The sequence below is a fragment of the Bos indicus x Bos taurus genome, chromosome 23 (assembly GCF_003369695.1).
Source record: "Bos indicus x Bos taurus breed Angus x Brahman F1 hybrid chromosome 23, Bos_hybrid_MaternalHap_v2.0, whole genome shotgun sequence".
In the NCBI taxonomy this organism is placed as follows: domain Eukaryota; kingdom Metazoa; phylum Chordata; class Mammalia; order Artiodactyla; family Bovidae; genus Bos; species Bos indicus x Bos taurus.
In genome coordinates, this window is record NC_040098.1 from 32,171,437 (window position 1) to 32,193,294 (window position 21,858).

At 41.6% G+C, this 21,858-nt stretch overlaps 7 non-coding genes across 7 annotated transcripts; 3 read left to right on the forward strand and 4 right to left on the reverse strand.

The window, feature by feature from the left end:
• Positions 1 to 1,966: 1,966 nt before the first annotated feature.
• On the reverse strand, positions 1,967 to 2,054 carry TRNAR-UCU. The gene is given in 2 exon segments: positions 1,967 to 2,002; positions 2,018 to 2,054. It is a non-coding gene; the product is annotated as a tRNA-Arg (tRNA).
• Positions 2,055 to 5,678: 3,624 nt separating this feature from the next.
• TRNAS-AGA lies at positions 5,679 to 5,760 on the forward strand. Its single transcript has one exon. It is a non-coding gene; the product is annotated as a tRNA-Ser (tRNA).
• A 3,317-nt stretch (positions 5,761 to 9,077) lies between these two features.
• On the forward strand, positions 9,078 to 9,149 carry TRNAQ-CUG. Its single transcript has one exon. It is a non-coding gene; the product is annotated as a tRNA-Gln (tRNA).
• Positions 9,150 to 11,266: 2,117 nt separating this feature from the next.
• Positions 11,267 to 11,348, reverse strand: TRNAS-UGA. Its single transcript has one exon. It is a non-coding gene; the product is annotated as a tRNA-Ser (tRNA).
• Positions 11,349 to 14,401: 3,053 nt separating this feature from the next.
• On the forward strand, positions 14,402 to 14,483 carry TRNAS-AGA. The gene has a single exon. It is a non-coding gene; the product is annotated as a tRNA-Ser (tRNA).
• A 2,109-nt stretch (positions 14,484 to 16,592) lies between these two features.
• TRNAM-CAU lies at positions 16,593 to 16,664 on the reverse strand. Its single transcript has one exon. It is a non-coding gene; the product is annotated as a tRNA-Met (tRNA).
• A 3,234-nt stretch (positions 16,665 to 19,898) lies between these two features.
• On the reverse strand, positions 19,899 to 19,980 carry TRNAS-AGA. The gene has a single exon. It is a non-coding gene; the product is annotated as a tRNA-Ser (tRNA).
• Positions 19,981 to 21,858: the final 1,878 nt, after the last annotated feature.

Consider the following 21,858-nt stretch of genomic DNA (forward strand, 5'->3'; position numbering starts at 1 on the left):
ATCTATGAAATTGTAGTAGGCTAATTCTTAGCTTAGAGTAATTACCATTTCTTTTTAGTAGTTTGAATAATTAAGTTCTAGTCTTAGCAAATTTGATGAATGAAATACAGTATTGTTGTCTATATTGTTCATTTGTTTTTAAAATAAAATTGAAATGGTCATTTCACTTTATATAGGAAACTGATTTTTTTTTTTTTTTTTTGGTAGTGTTTTGACCATTTGGTTTATGGATGATGAACCAGAAAATAGAACCAAAGATAACCACTTTTTGGTTACCTCCATAGGTTTTTTTTGGGGGGGGGGGTGGGGGGGAGGGGTCAGTGACAATCCATTATTCCAGATGGGGAGTTGGGCAAAGCCATTAAAATTTTTTTTATTAAATGTTTTTTAGGCAAAGCCATTTCCCTCCTCTTTAGTTCTTGTTCTCAAAGATTAACTTCCTCCTTTCTCTATCCTCCCAAAGAAGCTCCTTCTTTGTCAAGCAATTTTTAGTGACAACTTGTTTTAACATTTTTGATACTGTCCTTAAGTCTGTGCAGATCTTATATTCCCTTGGTATTTTGGATTATTATTAATTTTTCAGTAATTAGGGTCTGAACTTACGATCCTTCATCAAAGATTTTGTTCACATCCAAGACCAGAGCCAGTTTTAGTCTCCTTCCTTGTGACCAGGTGCAGAGTTAGCCATATTCACCCCTTAGCTTTCAAATACATAATTTTAGCCTATTTAATTTTCAGTTAATTCACATTGCTCTGAAGTAAAAATTCTTAGAAACAAAACACTGTTACCAGTGAGAAGGTAAGGTGTTTTTTTTTTTGTTTTTGTTTTTTTGAAGGTAAGGTTTTAAGTGGGATTCTGCAAATAGAGTATACTAATACTTTAAGCATGTTAAGGAAAAAGAAACAATTTCTCTCCAAGTGATAAGATGTTGTGGTGAAACTAGCCCAAGATTCCAGAGCCCAGGGCAACTGTGCCTTGTCCAAACTGAGGAGATGCTGACTGAACTCCTGCAGGACCCATCATTAGCCCTTTCTCGATTTCCCTCTAAATTCTACATGGTGCTACTCTTCTCCAAGCGATTCCTAGCATTCTGTTCTTTTCCCAATTTTCTGCCACAGCAAGTGCAGACATTGTGTTGCCATCCAGGCATGGAAGCCAGGACTATATAACTTCCTCAGCTGAGTTCACATCCATTTAACTTATATTTTTCTCCCAGGAAAGGATCACCAGCCTCTTCTGTGAATCAGTTACTTTTACATATAATTTTGATTTCCAAAGGAATTAAGTGACAGAAGTGACATAAGATAGTTATGGCTTAAAACATAGGCATTATTAGAACCCACTCTCACAAACTGAGCAAAGCATTCAAGCAATTGTTTTTCTCATTGTGACAGATCACATTCCTTATGAATGCCCCGTCTATGCCTATTTGTCTTTGGACGCCAGGAATGACCCAGGCACATGTCTGTTTCTACTTCTGCCTTATTACTGCATTCTCATTAACATCAGTATAACCCGTCTATCCTTTGATCCATTTTTGGTCGCTTAAAAATTTTTATTCAGAAGTCCTGGGCTCTAGTAACAGCTCTACTTACAATATGTGGCCACTCCCAGGGAAGAGAATGACACTTTCAACTTTGAGAGTGACAGAATCTACTTTGCCTCCCACAGGACTTCAAGTATAATTTAAGCCCCCAATATCTGGCTTTATGATTCTTCTTTTTCTCCTGCTATCGTATATATATACGCACACAAAAGATGGGTAGGGATATATAATTTGGTCATCAAATCATTGTTGACATGTGTGGGAGTGCTTATGAAGCAGCTCCTCATATGCAAGCTACAGAAAGTAGGAATCAACTGCAGTGAGGAATGTAAGCACCTGGAATTCACAGACTGCGCCCAATTCATAGAACAATGCACCAGTGAGTGGCAAGGTTATCTGCTTGGTGACAAAAACACTCGCGACTCTGGCGGGACTCGAACCCGCAACCTTTGAATGCCTCACTGCTGTGCTAGAAGTCCAATGCGCTATCCATTGCGCCACAGAGCCGGGCGGCTTTGGAGGGTTGGCTGGATCCCAAACACTGTCGGTGATTTATTTGGTTATCAGTAAATATAATTTGTGGAGATTTATTACGTTTCAGTCACTGTGAAAGTTCAAGAAACATAAAAACAAGACAAAGTAAGGGACATCAATGCACAACATGGGGGGATTTCTGAGCCTTTCCATGACTGCTGTCATTCGTTTTTACGAAGTAAGGAATAGTTTGTTCAAGACTCAAAAAACATCTCATTTCATCTGGTCTCTCCAAGCCCAAGCTCGGGACCGTTGACTTTGCGAAAATGGAATTTGAGGAACTTCCAGCAAAATGGCGTTGGGATATATTTTAAATCCATGGCGGGGCCCCACTACTCTCTTTCCTCTTGCTTACTTCTGGAGTTCTCTCTCTCTTGACCCGGGGGCCCTTCTTGTTCATCTTTGTGTTCTTTCTGAAAAAGAAGAGTTCGTTTGTTTTGTCAATGGGCTCATGGAGCAACGTGACCGCATTGTTGCCCTCTCTCTCGAAGGAAAAGGCTACAGTTTTTAAAAGAGTCCAGGAAGCTTTGGAAAGATCTCAGGTTTTCTACCTCGGGAATTTTCTTTTGATGACTCTTTGGGTTGAGATGCAAAAGACGGCTGTTTCTTCGCTGCCGCTTTTCTGTGAGACTGTATGGTCCAGTCGCAGTGGCTCCCTCAGTGACAGTCGGTCAATAAGCGGCTTGAAGTCTTTGCGGACAGAAAGGGATGCGAACAGTGGAGGTCACTGAGTGCGGGAGAGGCCAAGGTTTGTTGACGAGGAGCAGGAGGGTAGTTGTGACTTGAGATATCGGAGGAGAGTTGTGGAAGGAAGAGAAGAAATCTCAGGTCATCCCTACCAAGGGAGGACAGAGCAATATGATAGAAAAAATATGACCCGCTCTTCCACGGGGAGACTAGAACATGAGCTAGGTAGGAGCTTGAAGATCACTCAAGCACTCTACACACTAGTGAGTAACAAAGAATGCAGGAAAGGAGCTTCTCCCGGCCCTCAAACTCTCAACTCCACATAATATCAGAAATGAAAATAATTTATTCTGAAAATTACAAGATAAAACGCGAACTATGAACCGACTGTCAGCAAAAACGCAAAGCAGAAAGGATGTGTTAGACAAAAGCTGAAGTTTGAGCTGAGTGAGAAAGTCCTTGTAGCCCTAGAGCCTAGGAGCCTGGGTATTGAGAGCCTGTGCGTTCACACCCGCAGCCCACCCTCCCCCGCTAGCCCCTCGCTCTATCCCCTCCCTCGGGGCCGCGGGTGCTCACCCCGCGCTCACCTCCTCCCAGGACCTGTCGGCGCATATACCTTTCTCTTAGCGCCACAGCGGAACTTCCGGCAACCTAGAGACTAGGGAAGTGATAGGTAGATCAGACCAAGTTTCTTTATTCATTCTTCTCCAGCCCCACGTCTTTGAGGGCGTGTCGGTTCGAGTCCAAGTTTTGGGAACTGCGGAAAAGGAGGGCCGGAGGTGAGCGGCATCTCCAGGGCAGCCTCAGAGGTGGAAATGCTAGTGGGAGAAGGACCCGGAATGAAGGCATCGAAAGCATCGGACGCTAAGTAGGGATTGACTTTGATGAGAGTTCCCTGGGTTGCCCTTCCCCTGACCCAAAGGACTATTCGATACGTTGCTCGAGGGGGAATACCGGTTGAAAAGGAGAATCCCGGGACTGTCTCCTAGTCGCTCAGAAAAATCTCACCTCTCTGCTCTTTAGTAAAGGAAGCGAGAACGTTCCAGAGGCCGTCTCCGAATGAGGGAAGCCCGCGGCTACTTTTGCTTTTCATAACGAAAAGTTGTAATTTTTAAAAAGCATTTTAGGAACCCTCAGGATAGAAGTCTCCCCCCCCCCCCAAATATTCCTCCAGGAACAAGCAGAGTATGAAGTTTTAAAACAGATTTGGCAATCTCTTAAAGAAAATGGTTAGGAATTTTCCAGATTGCCAAAGGAAAAACACATGAGAAATGCTCTGAATCTGTGAGCAATGTGAATTTGCTTTTCCTGACCACATTTCGTCCATTTGTCAGGCATGGCTTAGTTGATCTTTTCTAGATATAGATAAAAGTAAATTATGTGATCTTCAGTTAGATCTATCCCCGCCCCCCCCCCACCCGCCATAAGACTTTCTCAGTGATAGACGAATTGAATAGAACTCTATTTAAAGAACACTTTTGTTATTTCTGGTTAAATATTATGTATTAAATCCAAGCAATTAGCAACTTTTTCAAGATGCATCCTATTCATCCGCTCACACCTCTTACCTATGAACAGTTTGTTGGCCACAAAATGGGGGCCTGTCTATCTATGCATCTTAGGATCTGGTATCTACATTTAGCCATTCTATCCTGAAACATTTCTGTAGAACGTCTGGAGATTCTGCTGAAGGAACAGAAAGTTACAAACATAAAAGGAGAATGGGAAACATGCAATGTTGGTTTAATTTAGAGGAAATGAGCCTTTGCATTGCCTCCCCCAAACTGAACCACATAATCCATTTTCTAGAAAGCAGTTAGGACCTCACATACTCGAAAAGAAAAGAAAAAAGAAATTCATGGACAAACTATAGCTCTTTTTAACCCATCTGGAAAGTGAAAGCGCATTCGCTTCTGTAAATACATTCCCAAACACAAGTAGTACTGTGAGCCTAAGTTAGGAACCGACGGACAGCGAGTGAGGGGATCCAGAGGTTTTCAACCTCGTTTTTCTCTCCTTACAAATCGGAGGGAATATTCCCTTCCCTGAAACCCGTTGAGCACAATATCATTCATCGAGGAGGCTGTAAGTTCAAGCAGAAGTGTTGGTCCCACTCACGCCTAAAAGGATTAGTTTGATTTCAACTCGCTTCTGAGTAAATTTGGTTCGATTTCGGAGACCCCAGCACCCGGCACGAACCCAGCTCATCCCCGAGGGAGGCAGGCCCTAGCTGATGATGACCTGAACTTTGTTGAAAACAAAGATACTTGTATAGATTTTATTGTTCAGTCGCTCAGTTGTGTCCGACTCTTTGTGACCCCATGGACTGCAGCACACCAGACTTCCCTGTCCATCACCAACTCCCGGAGCTTGCTCAAACTCATGTACATCGAGCTGTTGATGTCATCCAACCATCTCACCCTCTGTAGTCCCCTTCTTCGGCCTCCAATCTTTCCCAGCATCAGGGTCTTTTCCAATGAGTCAGTTCTTCGCATCAGGCGGCCGAAGTATTGGAGCTTCAGCTTCAGCATCAGCCCTTCCAACGAATATTCAGGGTTGATTTCCTTTAGGATTGTCTTCTCCAGCACTCTTATCGCAGTGCTCCTAAATGTCGGAGGCTGCTGGAGAGAGTTTGACCTCCCTCGCCAAGCTTTCCCTTGGAGTAGGAAATGGCAACCCACTCCAGTGTTCTTGCCTGGGAAATCCCATGGACACCGAAGCCTGGTGGGCTACAATCTATGGGGTTGCAAAGAGTCGAACACGATTGAACGACTGGGCACACACCCACACCCCTAAGCTTTCATTCATCTGAGGGTTTTTGCCCAACTCACTGCACACACTTGTCTACACAAGTCTTGTCTTTATGTCTACCAGGTATCTTCTTATAATGAAAAACTTCCTTCCATACATGTAGTCGTGGCCGAGTGGTTAAGGCGATGGACTAGAAATCCATTGGGGTCTCCCCGCGCAGGTTCGAATCCTGCCGACTACGGCGGAAATTTTAACCTATGTAGTGCTATAGGGTCGCTAAGAGTCAGACACGACTGAGCGACTTCACTTTCACTTTTCACTTTCATGCATTGGAGAAGGAAATGGCAACCCACTCCAGTGTTCTTGCCTGGAGAATCCCAGGGACTGGGGAGCCTGGTGGGCTGCCGTCTCTGGGGTCGCACGGAGTCGGACACGACTGAAGCGACGCAGCAGCAGCAGCAGTGCTGCGGGAAAAAGCAAAGCTAGTTCTGATTACATTCTCAGAAGTTTACCCACTCCAGTATTCTTGCCTAGAGAATCCCATGGACGGAGAAGCCTGGTAGGCTACAGTCCATGGGGTCGCAAAGAGTCGGACACGACTGAGCGACTTCACTTTCACTTTCTAGTAATTCCCCAACCCGATCGTTATACAAGGCTCAAGGGTGTCTTCAGTTTTCCCTTCCCAAAGGGACACTTGGGTGAAATGTTAAATCACTTACATATTTTATTAAAATATTTGCCACTGAGTAAAATTGGCTTTTTGAAATTATATGAGTTTATTCGTGTAACCACTACCATAATCAGGATACAGCAAAGTCCTATCAATCCATAAACCTCCCCATGTAATCACTTTATAGTCATCTCCTAATTCTATACATAGCAGTTGACAACAAGATATGTTTTCTGCTCCCTTGTTTGACTTTTTTGAGAATGTTGTGGAAATTGAATCATACAGAATGTAACCTTTTAAGATTAGCTTCTTTCACATGAGATAGAACATGCCTTAAGATTTATGCAAGTTGTTGCATGTATTAAAATTTTGCACCTTTTTGCAGTTGAATAGAATTTCATTGAGTGAATGTACCACAGTTTATTTCTTCTTCCATCCATAGAACCTGGTTATTCAAGGTTGTTTCCAGGTTTGGGTAATTGTGGGGGGGGGGGTGGGGATGCTATTAACTTTAGCATATGCAAATTTTCATTTTTATTAGATAGATATTTCGATGGCTGCTTCCCCCCTCCCCCATTTTCAAAATGCATTACTTTATTTTCCTCATAAGGCAACCATAACTTTTAAACCTTGAGTATATAATAGACTCAATATTTCTTCAGAAAGCTCTAGGGTTTCCATGAACTTTCCTGGAGCTTACGGCCTCAGTAGTTATGTTGCTTTGAAATAATAGCATGTATCTAATCATGCTGTGTTTTTGGAGACTTGCTTTGTGGCCTGGTAAAATGTCAAGATAGAGATAATTTCATGTGTGTTTGGAAAAAGTTTGAATCAGGAAGCTGATATGTGCACTGTTCTCTATATATGTATATTATATGACTTGCACTACTTTATTTTATGGGGTTTTTTTTTTATGTGTCTTTTAGCTTTTCAGAGAGGTATATTGTATAAAAGTATACCACCAAGAAGCCCACCATGGTTGTGATTTTTATCTTTCTCTTGATACTTCCATCAATTCCTGGAATTTCCCTCAATTTCTTAAATTTCTAGAAGCTAGACAGTCTGGATAAAGCCATGATCTATGTAAGAATTATGACTTGGAAACTCCACCAATTGAACAATTCCAACAAGAAAGGCCTAGGAAAAAATCTATTTAATTTATGCAAACTTTAGACTAGCCATTGAGACTTAAGAGAAATGCTGCTACTTAGAGATATTTCTATGTTTCCTTCCTCAAAAGAAATAAGGAAAATGCAATTTAAATATAATTTATCTCATGGGAAACTCTGGGTAAAGATTAAGGATAAGCTGCAGTGCAGATTCTGATCATCTTGTGCTTCAAAATGAGTCTGGCTCCATCCACTGGTTCTGACCAGAGTGTAACTTCTGGCCTCCTCAAACCCAGGAGGAACCCAAACCTCATAACCTCTCTGAGAGAAGAGAGAAACTCAGAACTGGTTTGACTAGAATCTCAGCCTCAGGCGTGGGTGCAACTTTGCCTCTTAAATTACCGCATTGGGGTTAATAAATTATGGAGCTTGAATTTAAAGATGTTGAGAGAAGTGGGCCCCCTTTGCAATTTTTTCCATCACAGTTAGCAGGAGAGCTCCATTCTGCTGCCTCCAGACGCGCGGGCAAGCACACCATCCTGCAAGGACCTCTGTGAGCAAGAAATGAAGGGCAATGCTTGGTGACATTCTGGCTGCCATCGGAGGCCTGGCACTGAACTATCAGAATAGTCCTGAGCGCGGACCTGTGTTTTCCCCGGGTAGTCACAGCACCGCCTCATATACGGGAGCAGGTCTCTTTCAGTTAAATTGAAAGTCATGCATTTGTAGAATAATGCCTACATACATCCACGGGGACAGTGGGTGACGGGAAGCAGCCAGCATCCCCGGAATTCCACCCGCACAAATTCCAAGGCTCATCTCGGCTAAAGTTCTGTTGAAATCTCGACAGAAGTTTGCTGCTGGGCGGCCTCGGTGAACTTAGCCGAACGGAGATAAGAAACTAGGAGAGATGAAAGGGGCTCTAGAGATTGCTTGCGAGACGCCAAGGGATCCACCGACCCCGCCCCAGAAACCTAGTCTTTAAGGAAGCGCGCTGGGTTTAAGAAAAAAAGGTGTCCGCAGAATAGTAGTAAGAAAAATCTTTAGTACAATTTGGCAGTCTTTACTGGACATTTTTCTCTTGAGGAAGTAGAGTATGATGAGTCTTGACCTTGAAATATTGAATCTCTGATGTGCTCCTCACCAATCCCTACACTTGACAAAATTCAGACTTTTGTTTCAAGTGTTACCTTTTCCACTTTCTCGAAAACATAACTTCTCTTGCAAGGTTTCTTCCGTGAATGTGCCAGAAATCAACACATTAAAGCTTGCTTTCCTAGAGGCAAGGGACCTGGTAACTAAATAATCTATGTGAAGAAACGTATTAATTTATGGCCAAAACTGAGCAGAGGCACAGATAAACTATAAAATCTCAAAGGTTCAATTTTCCAGTCATATGAAGACTAAAAATACCTTGACGAGTTTTAAGGTATTACATCATACAATGAATATAACACGTTCAATCCAGTGCTGGTGATACAAGAAATGTTCAAAATACTCATTCTGTGTGTTTTTTTTTTTTTTTTTAAGAAGAAAGCAAGGACTAGAACTACCAAGTTTCTGAGTTAATGGCGGGGGCGGGAGCGGACACTCTTTGGGGTCTTGTATTTGGCCAAAGAAAAAGGAGAAAAAAAATAAATAAAATTAAATCCCTCAGGATTTTTTTTTCAAGTGTCGTGAGTGGACGTAGACTAAGTATTTTGATAGTTTAAACTAAATGGTTTTAGCAGAGTTACTGTGACACATCACAACAGTTATGGGGAGCTCTGTGCCATGGGCGGTTCCATGGTGTAATGGTTAGCACTCTGGACTCTGAATCCAGCGATCCGAGTTCAAGTCTCGGTGGGACCTCACAGCCTTTTGTCTCTTGATATTTTCCCCTGAAAAATATTGTCCAACTATTGACGAAATCAATTTGGCCCATTTTATTTCTTGTAAGTCCAAACACATCAGCATTTGGGTGAGGAGGCAGAAGTGAAATCCCATTCTGGTTTAATGGAGTTCATTTTATAAGGAAGAAAAGGAGTATCAGAAGTAAGTACAAGTGCAAGACAACAAAAACCTTGCACTCTGCTGCGACTAGAAAAAAAAAAAACTAATAAAAAGCAATAAGGATTCTTTTAATAAAGTTTACTTTCAGTGCACACTAAAAGAATATTTGAAATTGTTCAATATTTCAAAAGTGGGAAGTAAATTAATCTAATAGTATTGGAGAATATATAAACAGCAAATTTCTTTTCTGCCCATGATCTCTACCTGCACAATTTCTGACTCCCTCCACCCTTCCACAGGGCCACTGAACCTAGAGTGAGAGAGAGAGGGAAACTAAAGGTGGAAAATCTTAAAGTAGGTGACTTTAAGTAAACAAGCACGCAATAGTCACTTTTAAAATATCTACAGATTTAACCTATTTCAGCTTAAAATGGGTGGGGAATCCATAATGACATTTTCATTGCCGTATTCATCTGCGCATTGGGCTATACACATAATACCAAACATCTCCTTTTATGAGATAAAATGATTGACTACTGCTATTTCCTTACTAATTACATTCTTGGTGTAAGTTTTCCTTCCCCGCCCCCCACCCCCCACGACTTGTTCTTTTACTGTTTTGCAGTGGACTCGGGATTTTTTTTTTAAATATAGTATTTGTCTTGGATGAAGTTTGAGTTGTTTTGCTTTGTTTTCTTGGATTAGACATTTACAGCCATTTCACATGAACTAGAGGCTGGGATGGAGAAGGAAATGGCAACCCACTCCAGTGTTCTTTCCTGGAGAATCCCAGGGACGGGGGAGCCTGGTGGCTGCCGTCTATGGGGTCACACAGAGTTGGACACAACTGAAGTGACTTAGCATAGCATAGAGGCTGGGAAGATTCCACCCCCACCCCTACATAGTCTTACTATGATACCAGGTTGTGTGGGAGATTTTAAAGCAATTTTTTTTTTCTTACAACTAACACATATGAAGATTCTGCTCCCATATACTGATCTTATATAGTATCTGCTGCTTCTCAACATTAGCCCTTTGTGTAAAGCACTTATTCAAACATTCATGTCTAAGCTCTCCTTCATAATGAGTTCTGTAAAGTTCCTGCTTCGACGTGTAAAACACACTCCTTTGTTCAAAACCAGAGTGCTGATTTTCTCTCTCACAGTGTGCCACTAACTTTAAGACTCTATGCACCTATATTAATTTGTTTTTTTTTTTTCTTTTTTTTTTTTGCAAACACTGTACAGAGAAAACACTACTTAACGGTCTCATTACATTCCTTTGACCTTCACAGAATGTGGAATCTACTCTTTGTACTCCATTATCCATATAAACAGATCATTTTTACTTTGCTCAAAATTTTAGTTTGCTTTATTCTTTCTACTTATAGATACATATTCCCAGATGAAAATGCAAAAGATGTCTACTCTGTAACTGTAAAGCTCTGTTTTTATTGCATATGTTGTTGCCATCACACAGTACATATACCAAATGGAAATATAAATATTACAGGGCTCATGCTTATAGTGCATCTTGCTTTACATGAACCCCAGCATTCTGTGAGTTGACCATAGTGACGAGTCAACAGTAGTTAATGAGTATGCTGCTGCTGCTAAATCGCTTCAGTCGTGTCTGACTCGGTGCGACCCCACTGACGGCAGCCCACCAGCCTCCCCTGACTCTGGGATTCTCCAGGCAAGAACACTGGAGTGGGTTGCCATTTCCTTCTCCAATGCATGAAAGTGAAAAGTGAAAGTGAAGACTCTCAGTCGTGTCCGACTCTTTGCAACCCTATGGACTGCAGCCCACCAGGCTCGTCCATCCAGGGGATTTTCCAGGCAAGAGTACTGGAGTGGGGTGCCATTGCCTTCTCCAGTTAATGAGTATATCATGATGCTTTTAACAGCAAGACGGACTGCAGTATGGCTGCGACGTCGTCTGAGTTGGTGTTAACTATGTAGAATGCCCACTAAAACCGTAGTCGACAGGATTCGAACCTGCGCGGGGAGCCCCCAATGGATTTCAAGTCCATCGCCTTAACCACTCGGCCACGACTACTGACTTACTGCTTCTCTTGTAGGCCAAAGTGAAAACTAGTTAGTGGCAAGTTCTGCAACTGTTGGTCTGATAACAAAAAGTTTCTTAGCCCTGTCCAGGTCTCTCCCTCGTGTATGAAAGAGAGCAAATCAAGAAGCAGCTGGTGATGTAATTCAATAAAAAGCTCCTAGACAAAGGACTAGATCTTCCTGGATGCTGGAGCTTGTCCACTAGCCGCTGACAATCGCGGACACGCACGATCACTCCTAATTCTCGGGAACCCGCAGAAGGGGAGCTTTGTCTTTAGAGTTAGTTTCAAACAACCTCCAGTCGCAAATACTAATGGGAGAAGGAACTCGAATAAAGGGAAAATGCGAGAATTGGAGGTGCGGGGTGGGGGTGGTCATCTGTATTTACTTTCAGGTTTAAAATCTAAATCAGGAATCTCTTCCATGGCATCAAACTGACTTGTGCTTCCAAAAGAACGATTAAAATCATTTTACCGCGACAATTCAGAGTGAGAGGTTGGGGGTGGGGGGTGGGGGGAACTGAGCAATTTCTGTTCTAACTTGAAAAGACAAGGTTCTGAATTCCTTCCTTTGAAGGTCACTTGTGTCATCCTAGTGAAGGCCGTGAGACAATTCCCAAACTACCTAAGCCTTCAGCCTCCGGAGCCTGGGGAAAAGGGAGGCACTCAGTACAGGTTTCCCAAGGATACGATTTCTGCCGGAGGACATTCTTGGTCCCTTTCAATGCAGAACAACGCAAAAATACATGAAAACGCGTAAATGTTAGGGAAAAAAAATCCAGCTAAATTAATAAAGTTGACTCTTGAGTCAGAGACTATCTGCTTTATGAGAATGTGATAATGAAGGGGAGACTTGGCTCTGATTCCTTTTCATGGAAATGTTTTTCAGTAGCTCAGTCGTATCCAACTCTTTGCCACCCCATGGACTGCAGCACACTAGGCTTCCCTGTCCTTTACCATCTCGTGGAGCTTGCTCAAACTCATGTCCATTGAGTCAGTGATGCCATCCAACCAGCTCATGCTCTGTCGTCCCCTTCTCCTCCTGCCTTTAATCCTTCCCAGCATCACGGTCTTTTCTAATGAATCTGCTCTTCGCATCAGGTGGCCACAGTACTGGAGCTTCAGCTTCAGCGGTAGTCCTTCTAATGAATATTCAAGATTGATTTCCTTTAGGATTGACTGGTTTGATCTTGCAGTCCAAGGGAATCTCTTCAAAACCAAGGACTTTATCTCTGAGTTCTAGGAATGAAGTGTTTCGCTGGGGCATAAACTAGTAGAGAGAATTTCAACTATGAAAAGAACATGATCACCATGACTGAGGTGGAATGTACTTCGCTGGGAGTTAAAAGAAACCATCTGTTTAACATAGTAAGAGTTATATTCCCCTTACCATATTCTTGCAAATGTTATTTGGTCTTGCTATTAAGGCACTTGCTATATACATCCATCTAGACTCGTAAACGGTTTATAACCTTTAACATAGTAAACTTATTTTGAAGTTTATTGTCCTTGAATGGTCTAATCAAAGTATCGCCCCCAACCAGCAGAGTGTGCACCACTTGGGAACTTGTGAGAAATACAAATTCTTGGGCTTGGATTCAGATCTACAGAATTAAAAACTTGCTAGGAGTGGGGCGGGCAGGTAAGGGGAGATGCAGCAGTCTGTTTTAATAAAAAGCCCTCTAGGTGGTTCTGATGCCCATCGAAGTTTGCGAAGTACTCTCTTAGGGAAATAATCTTAACAAAGAGAAACATGTACTGCATAAAAATATTTATTTTTATTTCTCATTGTAATAGCAAATAAAAGGCATTAAAAAGAGATAACTGTTTAAATATTTTTGTTTTATCTGTGTAATTGATCATTACAATGTCAGTAAAACAAAATTTGGGAAGACTTTGTAATTATTCTGGGAAAATATTTATAATGTAATGTTCATTGACAAGAGCAGAATGAAATGAACATGACTTCAACAATGCACAATTTTTGCATATGAAATACTGAGAATAGAGAAGGAATACTTCAAAATATTGCTAGGGCTGGTTTCTGGGTTAATTTGTGCAGGATTACAAGTTAATTTTTTTGTTGTTGCCTTTTACAATGTAATCATCCAGTTTTGTAAGCAAAAGGTATAACAATGTCTTTTATTAATTTATTTGTTATTTAGTGATGAGTGTATGTATCTCGTGGATCCCCATCAGAAGCTGACAGCAGGAAGCTGGTCTCTCAGAATGTCTTCTACTTGCTGCTGCTGTTAAGTCGCTTCAGTCGTGTCCGACTCTGTGCGACCCCATAAACGGCAGCCCACCAGGCTTCCCCATCCCTGGGATTCTCCAGGCAAGAACACTGGAGTGGGTTGCCATTTCCTTCACCAATGCATGAAAGTGAAAAGTGAAAGTGAACTCGCTCAGATCAGATCAGATCAGTCGCTCAGTCGCGTCCGACTCTTTGCGACCCCATGAATCGCAGCACGCCAGGCCTTCCTATCCATCACCAACTCCCAGAGTTCACTGAGACTCACGTCCATCGAGTCAGTGATGCCATCCAGCCATCTCATCCTCTGTCGTCCCCTTCTCTTCCTGCCCCCAAACACTCCCAGCATCAGAGTCTTTTCCAATGAGTCAAGTCTTCGCATGAGGTGGCCAAAGTACTGGAGTTTCAGCTTTAGCATCATTCCTTCCAAAGAAATCCCAGGGCTGATCTCCTTCAGAATGGACTGGTTGGACCTCCTTGCAGTCCAAGGGACTCTCAAGAGTCTTCTCCAACACCACAGTTCAAAAGCATCAATTCTTCGGCGGTCAGCCTTCTTCACAGGCGCCTTCTATCAGACTATCAGAATAAGGGGTCCTTCCAGACTGAGGAGAAAGTGTTACTTGCCGGTTTGCCACAGTAGCGAGATATTCGACTAAATGATGTCAAAGAGTAAGCAATTTCACTTAATACGAATACACTTTCTGGTAGAAAATTTCTTTGAAAAGAACTTTATTCTGTACTGTTTAGTCATGTAAAGATACAGCTCAATTGCCAAGTAGTCAGCACAATTGCCAAGTAGTCGTGGCCGAGTGGTTAAGGCGATGGACTAGAAATCCATTGGGGTTTCCCCGCGCAGGTTCGAATCCTGCCGACTACGGTACCTTTCCCCAGGGAGAGGTTAATCCTATTGAGGCATAGCCAGTTGGGGAAGAATGCCCGTGTCTTAAAGTGAGAAGGTTTGTTCTCCAACCTGGCTCTTTATGGCTGCTGGGGAAAGGCATGAGCATTCGGATGGCGCCCCAAACAGCATGGGGGTCTTACTACTATTATTAACTTTAAGAAATTCTACCATACCCCTAATGGTGTTGTCTTTTCTCCCTAGAAGAGTCAGGGCTTTGGTGATGCCTTCCGTTTTCCTGTGATTCAAGGCAAACAGGCTTTCTTAAGGAAAAAAACTTGAAACGAGCATTTCCTTGCTCAAAGAACCTCACCCATATCAGGGGTCGTCTTCGTCCTTGTTCACATACAAAAGGAAACTCCATGAAATCTTGGATGAAATGCAAGTGAAAGTTAAAGTTATGGTTGCCAAGTGGGGAATCCAAAATGGATGTTAATAAGCAAACCACTACACAACTAAAGAACTTAAGTAAAACCATTTCCTTGGTGATCCAACTAGATAAGGACGATGACATTACATCTGGTGGATTTGTCCTGGGGCCCAAAAGCAGTGATGGGTATGCCTGTAGATGGATCTGCCAGTTGTACTTTTTTCTTACTCTTAACTTACTGAGTCCCCAGATATTCTCTGGTGGGCAGTGATCCAGGTCATCCAGTGATTATCCAGTGGGTCGTACCTGGTGGGGTGGAAATCAAAAATAATCCATGAAGGAAAATATGGAAATAAATCAGCAAGTCTTGGTAATTTCTAATCCACTCCAGGCCTTGGTCATAGGGGAATCAGTGGCAGCTAAGCAGAACATTGTTGATCCCTGCATTATTGATGACAAATAAGCGAAAGTGCAGGGTCATCCATCAAAGTCAGGCTGAGTATTTAGGGTGAGATTGATTCTGGGGCTTTATTTCTGGAATCAAAGGCTGCACTTGTACCATGGGGGTGCGTTTTACCTCTGCATAATCAGGAGAAAAGGAAAAAAAAAATCAGGAGAAAAGAACCAGACCCAAGTTATATAAAATTTGCAGAGGAAAACTGGTGGTCACTTGAGGACGAAGGAGAACACAGCTGATGAAGAGACCCAAGCACGAGGTATTTGCTTGATCTCCTTTACATATGTAGTGGCAGGTCAGGAAGTCCTAGGTTCAGGTGCCAAGTTCCCTCCTGGTCCCATACCTGAAACCAGATAAACGGAGCTTGAAGTTATTTTTGTTTCAATTTGGTGAGGACCATCTCCTTCAAACTCCGTGTGGTCTCAATTCTGTACTTTTTCCTTCCTTTCCTGAACTTCCACTCAACTGCTCCTCCTTTCCTTCTCTCTCATTTGTTGTCGCTGCTGTTGTTTAGTTGTTAAGCCATAATCAATTCTTTGTGACCCCCTGGACTGTTGCCCGCCAGGCTCCTTTGTCCATGGGTTTTCCCAGGCCCACTGGAGTGGGTTGCCATTTCCTTCTTCATCTCTCTTCTTATGTCTTCCCTTTTGTCCACCAACACTTTCATCTCCTTTGTCGTTGTCTTCCATTCTTTTTCCCTCTTCTGTCTGCTCCTTTCCCCCTTCTGCTGTTACCCAGCATCTCTCAACTGGATACTTTCTCCTTTGTGTTCCTTCCTCTAGGACAAGGTGGAATCATATAAATCCACCTCTGCTTCTGCCCAACAGGTGGAGATTCCCCATCATTCGAGGTCTTTCTCTAATGTTTTTCTTCCACAGTTTATCTTGACTTCATCCCATTCAGATACTGGAATGACCAGCAGTTGAAGAAATGAGTGTGGCCATGGTTATATGTAAAGTTTCTTGGATTCAACATATGTTTTTTGAGCCTCTCTAAGAGAGAGTCAAGCAAGCAGTGAGGGAGTAGACAGCTGAAGTGGAAGACAAGTTAAGACTAGGTAGTGCTTGCCATTATTCTGTAGGCTTCTGAAGACAGCTGGAGCAGAGAAAATAAGATATTCCTGTCCCAGGAAGCCCAGAGGGTGAGAATGGTCGTGAGATCATCTCTGGTGGCTTTGTTTTTTCTGGTGGCTTTTGTCTAGTTTCTGCTTTGCGAATGTTTCAGTAGGTGAAGTACTCTTGACGAAAAAGATGACCACACATAGCAGAGGATGGTTTCGATCCATCGACCTCTGGGTTATGGGCCCAGCACGCTTCCGCTGCGCCACTCTGCTTATGTTTAATGGGAGGTGCTAGGGAATATTTTTCAACCTTGATTCTTTCGCATTTCCCCAACACCTCCAAGTTTAATACTGTCACTTTCTCTGTCCTCTTTTCACCATTCTCTTTCTTCATCTGTTTCCTCTATGCTTTTCGCTTTCTTTCTGGCCCTTATAGTCTGTGTCATTCTCAAAGTATTAATGTCACACGATCTCTAGTTTGCAGTCCTCACAAATCTTCAACCCTTTCTTTCTTCAAGAGGATGACAATCATTCCCTTTGGATCAGGAATTATGACAGGTAGGTAAGGAATAATGATGGCTAGAATGTCAGCTTTCCAGAACAAGAAGTCAGCAAAGCCTTTTAAAACCTTTCAAGAGTCAGTTTCTCCCTCACCCAAAGCCCTTTCCTCTGGATTTCCTCTTGGTCCTGTCTTTCTCCTTTTTTTCTTCTTTCCCTCCGTCCAAGCTCGTACTTAGATTTATCAGGTAAAAGTGGACAATATCTCGTGTTTAGCTTAAGTTACTCCCCCTTCCTGGGTGCTACACAGATTTCTCTTGCTCTGTTGCTCTTGATTATTGGAGACTCCGAAATAAGGCTCCATTTTGCCAAATTCCCCTTCTTGCGAGGTTCAGAGCCAACTGTGACTCCTTCCCTCCACACCCCAACCTGGAGTCATCTAGCTCTTTTATTTTCAGAGGTCTAGTCATATGGCAAGTTTGTTTGAACATGGTCTCATTGCTCAGAAACTGAGAGACTTAGGAATTAAGATAGTCCCCCAGGGACTCAATAGGTCCTGAACTGAAAACGAAATCTCCCACCAAGTGTAGGGACAAGTCCCTTTTCTGCAATGAGGATTTTGCCACCAACTATGGGACAAGCTTTCCCTGAGGCAGGCATGGTTTGTGGCAGCAAGAAGTCAAACCTCAGAAGGTGCTGACTGGTTTTCCTCCTTGAGCTGTCCTTCATCCTTTATATATTCTCTTCTGAATTTTGCTGGAGAAGGAAATGGCAACCCACTCCCATACTCTTGCCTGGAAAAACCTATGGACGGAGAAGCCTGGTTGGCTACAGTCGATGGGGTCGCAAAGAGTCAGACACGACTGAGCGACTTCACTTCACTTCACTTCTGAATTTTGCAGATCGCTTGCCTTATCTCCATTAGATTCTTGGAGTTTCTGCTCTTTTCCTTCTTCTTTGCCACAGAAGCTTCAGACCTAGTGTTGGCAACCCAAGACAATGTCTCAGTGAGGAGGCAGGGGTCATCACTTCTATATCTGTATCCACGGCCAATATTCTCCTGTCAGCATTAACAGAATACAGTCTTCTTCTGGAAGAGGTTCGCTTGGCCTATGCACCTGTGCTTCAGTCACTTTCTCAGAAATGGAAAGGTTTAAGCCCAGACCTGAAAGCTTCAGATGTAGGAAAGCTGTAACACCATTATGGCTAGGGACTTTGCCATTGCTAGAGCCAGTTTTGCCCTGTCAAAATCTCTGCCCAAGTTCCTAATCACATGTTGATTTGCCATCCATCTGTCCCCATTAGTGAAATGTCTCTTCGTGTCTTCTATCCATGTTCTAATTGGATTGTTGAGGTTTTTAAAAAATTTGTTGTTTCCAGAATTCTTGTGCATTTGCAAGATACTGTCTTTTGTCAGGTATGTGGTGTGCAAACATTTCCTCCCAATTTGCAGCTTGTTTTTTCAACCCCTTAATAGTGTCTTAAAAAAATAATAATTTTGTTTATTTGTTTTTGGCCGTGCTGGGTCTTCATTTCTGCTCCAGCTTTCTCTAGTTGCAGTGAGCCATGGGCTACCCTTTAATTGCAGTCCACAGGCTTCTTACTGTGGTGGATTCTCTTGTTGCAGAGCATGGATTCTAGAGTGCTGGACTTCAGTAGTTGCGGCATATGGGTTCAGTACTTGAGGCTCCTGGGCTCTGGAGAACAGGCTCAGTAGTGGTGTGGGCTTAGTTGCTCTGCGGCATGTGGAATGTTTCTGTATCACAGGTTGAACCCATGTCTTCTGCGTTGGCAGGCAGATTCTTTACCTCTGAGACACCAGGGAAGTCCAATGGTGTCTTTTCGTGGAGTAAAATTTTAAATTTTGATGAGGTCCAGTTTTTTCCCTTTAACGATTGGGCTTTGGTATCAAGTCTAAACTACGAAGATTCTGAAGATCTCCTATGTTATTCTCTGAAAGTTTTATAGTTTTACATTTTAGTTTGTGATTTATTCTAATTTTATATATGGAATGAGGTCTAGATCAAATCAAAAAAAGGTTTTTGTTTTTGCCTATGAATGTCCAATTGCTTCTGCACCATTTGTTGAAAAGGCTCTCTCTCTCTCTCTCTCTCTCTCTCTCTTCCAGTGAATTTTTTTTTTTTGTACTATTGTCAAAAATTCAATTGGGTATATTTTGTAGAGGTCAGAATATATTTTTAATGGAATGAAATAACTAAGACAATTACTAAACATTAGTTTGCTAAAATTTGCTTAAAATAAAGAGTGGGTTGAATACTATACATTAAAAATAATAATATATACTCTGGAAGGTTATACAAAAATTTATTTCACTGTGGAGAGAAAGTGAACAGCTAGAGCATGAATAGAAGATAGATTTTATTCATTGCATATACTCTCAATATCATTTGAACTTCATATCATGATTATTATATTTAATTATTATAAATATTAAAATTCTTAATAGGCAAGGAAAATAAACTTTGTATCAGTTGATCACTGCCTTTTGGTAGAGATAGTTTTCCAGTCAAGAATTTTGCTTTCTTTAGATAGCATATACTTCTGGCTCTTTACCCCATAAACATGCTGGAGTTGTGTGAAGCAAGCATGGAGTTATTGATCGATTTCCCTTAGACAGATAAAAGTATGTGTGTTAGAAATACACAGGTTTTAGTTACATATGAGAAAAGAAATCCCTGAAAAGGTAAAAATTTCATGGAGAAGCAAGTAGGATTTTGAAAGCAGGAAACACCAAGGTGTCTCTGAAGTTCAGACTCTTCTCAGGGGAAAAGAAAATATATTAGGATTCAGGTCACACCTATTGGAAAAATGCAACAATTATGACTTGGTTTTTTCTGGCAAGGGTGGGTTAATTGCAGGATTATAAGCTGGAAAGGGTAGTAACTGCCTGCATCTTGGTTAGAGTTCCTGTTTGTGTTTGGACTTGCAACTCCAGAATTTGTCAAAAAGCATAGTATTAGGAAGTAATTAGTTCATAAGTAACTACCACGTAGTCGGCAGGATTCGAACCTGCGCGGGGAGACCCCAATGGATTTCTAGTCCATCGCCTTAACCACTCGGCCACGACTACACAATAAGACAACATGCTATGAGAATAAATAGCCATGCTGAAGCTTAGCTTTCATAAAATTAAATCACATACCAGAAAGATTGAGTCACATATCAGAAAGTATATTGGCAGTCAATGTGACCAGTCTTTGATGTCATTTGAGTGACTATCATGCTGTTACACCATATTACCAGGGAAAACATTATCCTCAGAACTGGAAAGAGACCTCATTTGATGGGTTATTGGAGTGAGATCAGTGTCTGCTCTGTCAGCCTCTGGTGGAGATTCATGAAATAGACCACAAAGTGGAACAAACTTTAATATTCCCTTCACAATTACATGTAATTAACAATGATTAAAAGAAACAAACACACTAGAACTTAAGTCCACACACAGTGAGGATAGTGATTTTCAATAAAACTTTCTTCCCTGGTATAGTAGTGAGACTTCGTCATTGGGAAGACAGATGTTAGGTTCATGTCAGACAAATCTATTAAGACAGTTAGAAGGAATTTGGAGCCCACATATCTTTTCACAGTCATTTTATGTGTTCCCAAAACAACAAAATAGAGTTAACAAATTGTTCTCATTTGATGGTTGTGCAGTTATTAAGACAGAGACTCAAATTATTTTTTGCCTCAAAATCCCATGGTAAAATAAAACTTGTTCACCTTGTCACAGAGAGATTGGCCCTGACTCAAAACTAACAACTGTAGAAACCATGTCAGGGATTCATAAATACTGTTAGAGAACATAGACACAAGACTAAGAACCCTCTGCATTGAAGAGTCTCCTTTATGTTACAAAACCTATTTTCAACGAATAAACATTTTTAACTAACAAATGTTACTAAACTGTAATTAAGCAAAAAGTTGCTGAATAAATATCACCTTTGAAATATGGCTATGTGAGTCATTAACCTCAATTTTGTCAATTAGGAAGCCAAAGTTCACCCATGCCTGAAGCTATAATCCCCGTCAAACCAGTTCTTAGAGCGTCCCTTTTTCAGAGGGATAATGGGTGTGGGTTTCAGTGCACATTTGGGACACTAGAATGAAACATATGTAGGTCCAACAGAATGGAATGGAACCTTGTTCAACCAAAGGTTATTAGAACCTCTATCTCAGTTCCCTTTCAATCCTTACTCTAAGATTTTCACTGAGAAGCCCTTGATTTGTGATAGTCTCCCTTTCTTGTTGAAAAAGGAAGCATGCAAAAGGGAAACAGATGCTAGACAACTTTAGTTCTCTTAATTCTTAATGAATATTCTGAATTCTGTTTTTCCAATTTCCATTTACTGCTGTTGCCACTTTTCATTTCAAAGTCATAGATGTCTCATAGTAGCATTTAATTTAGGATGTTCTGTTGCTTCTGAAAGACTAACAGATGTAGCAAAAGAAATACCAAAAATTCATAAAATATTTAAGGAAAATAATGGATTAACCAACCAATTACTTTTTTGAGACTCTTAAATGATGCCAAGGAAACAAAAGAGATGAAAGGATGCGCTAAAGGGATGTACTATTTAAAGGACACACAGCAGTTAGATTCATAAATGGGATTTGTTTCTACTACATTAGCTTACGTAATCTAAAGTGATGACTTAACCAGTTCATTTCTTCAAAAACACATATGCTAGCAGGCAGAATGATAAATACAGAAGTAGTTTCATATGAGACATATAAACAAAGATATATGGAAGCATTAATATTACCATTGCATTTTCTTAAACAATGTTATGGCAAAGACACTATAAGGGGCACTGAAGAAGGGGAATGAAGGATGGAACTTGAGGGCTTTTCAAAGGAGGAGACATAGACAGGCAATCTTTAAGGATGCACAGGATTTTAGGAGGTGAAGAACCTGGGAGTGACAACACTGGATAAGCAATAATCAATT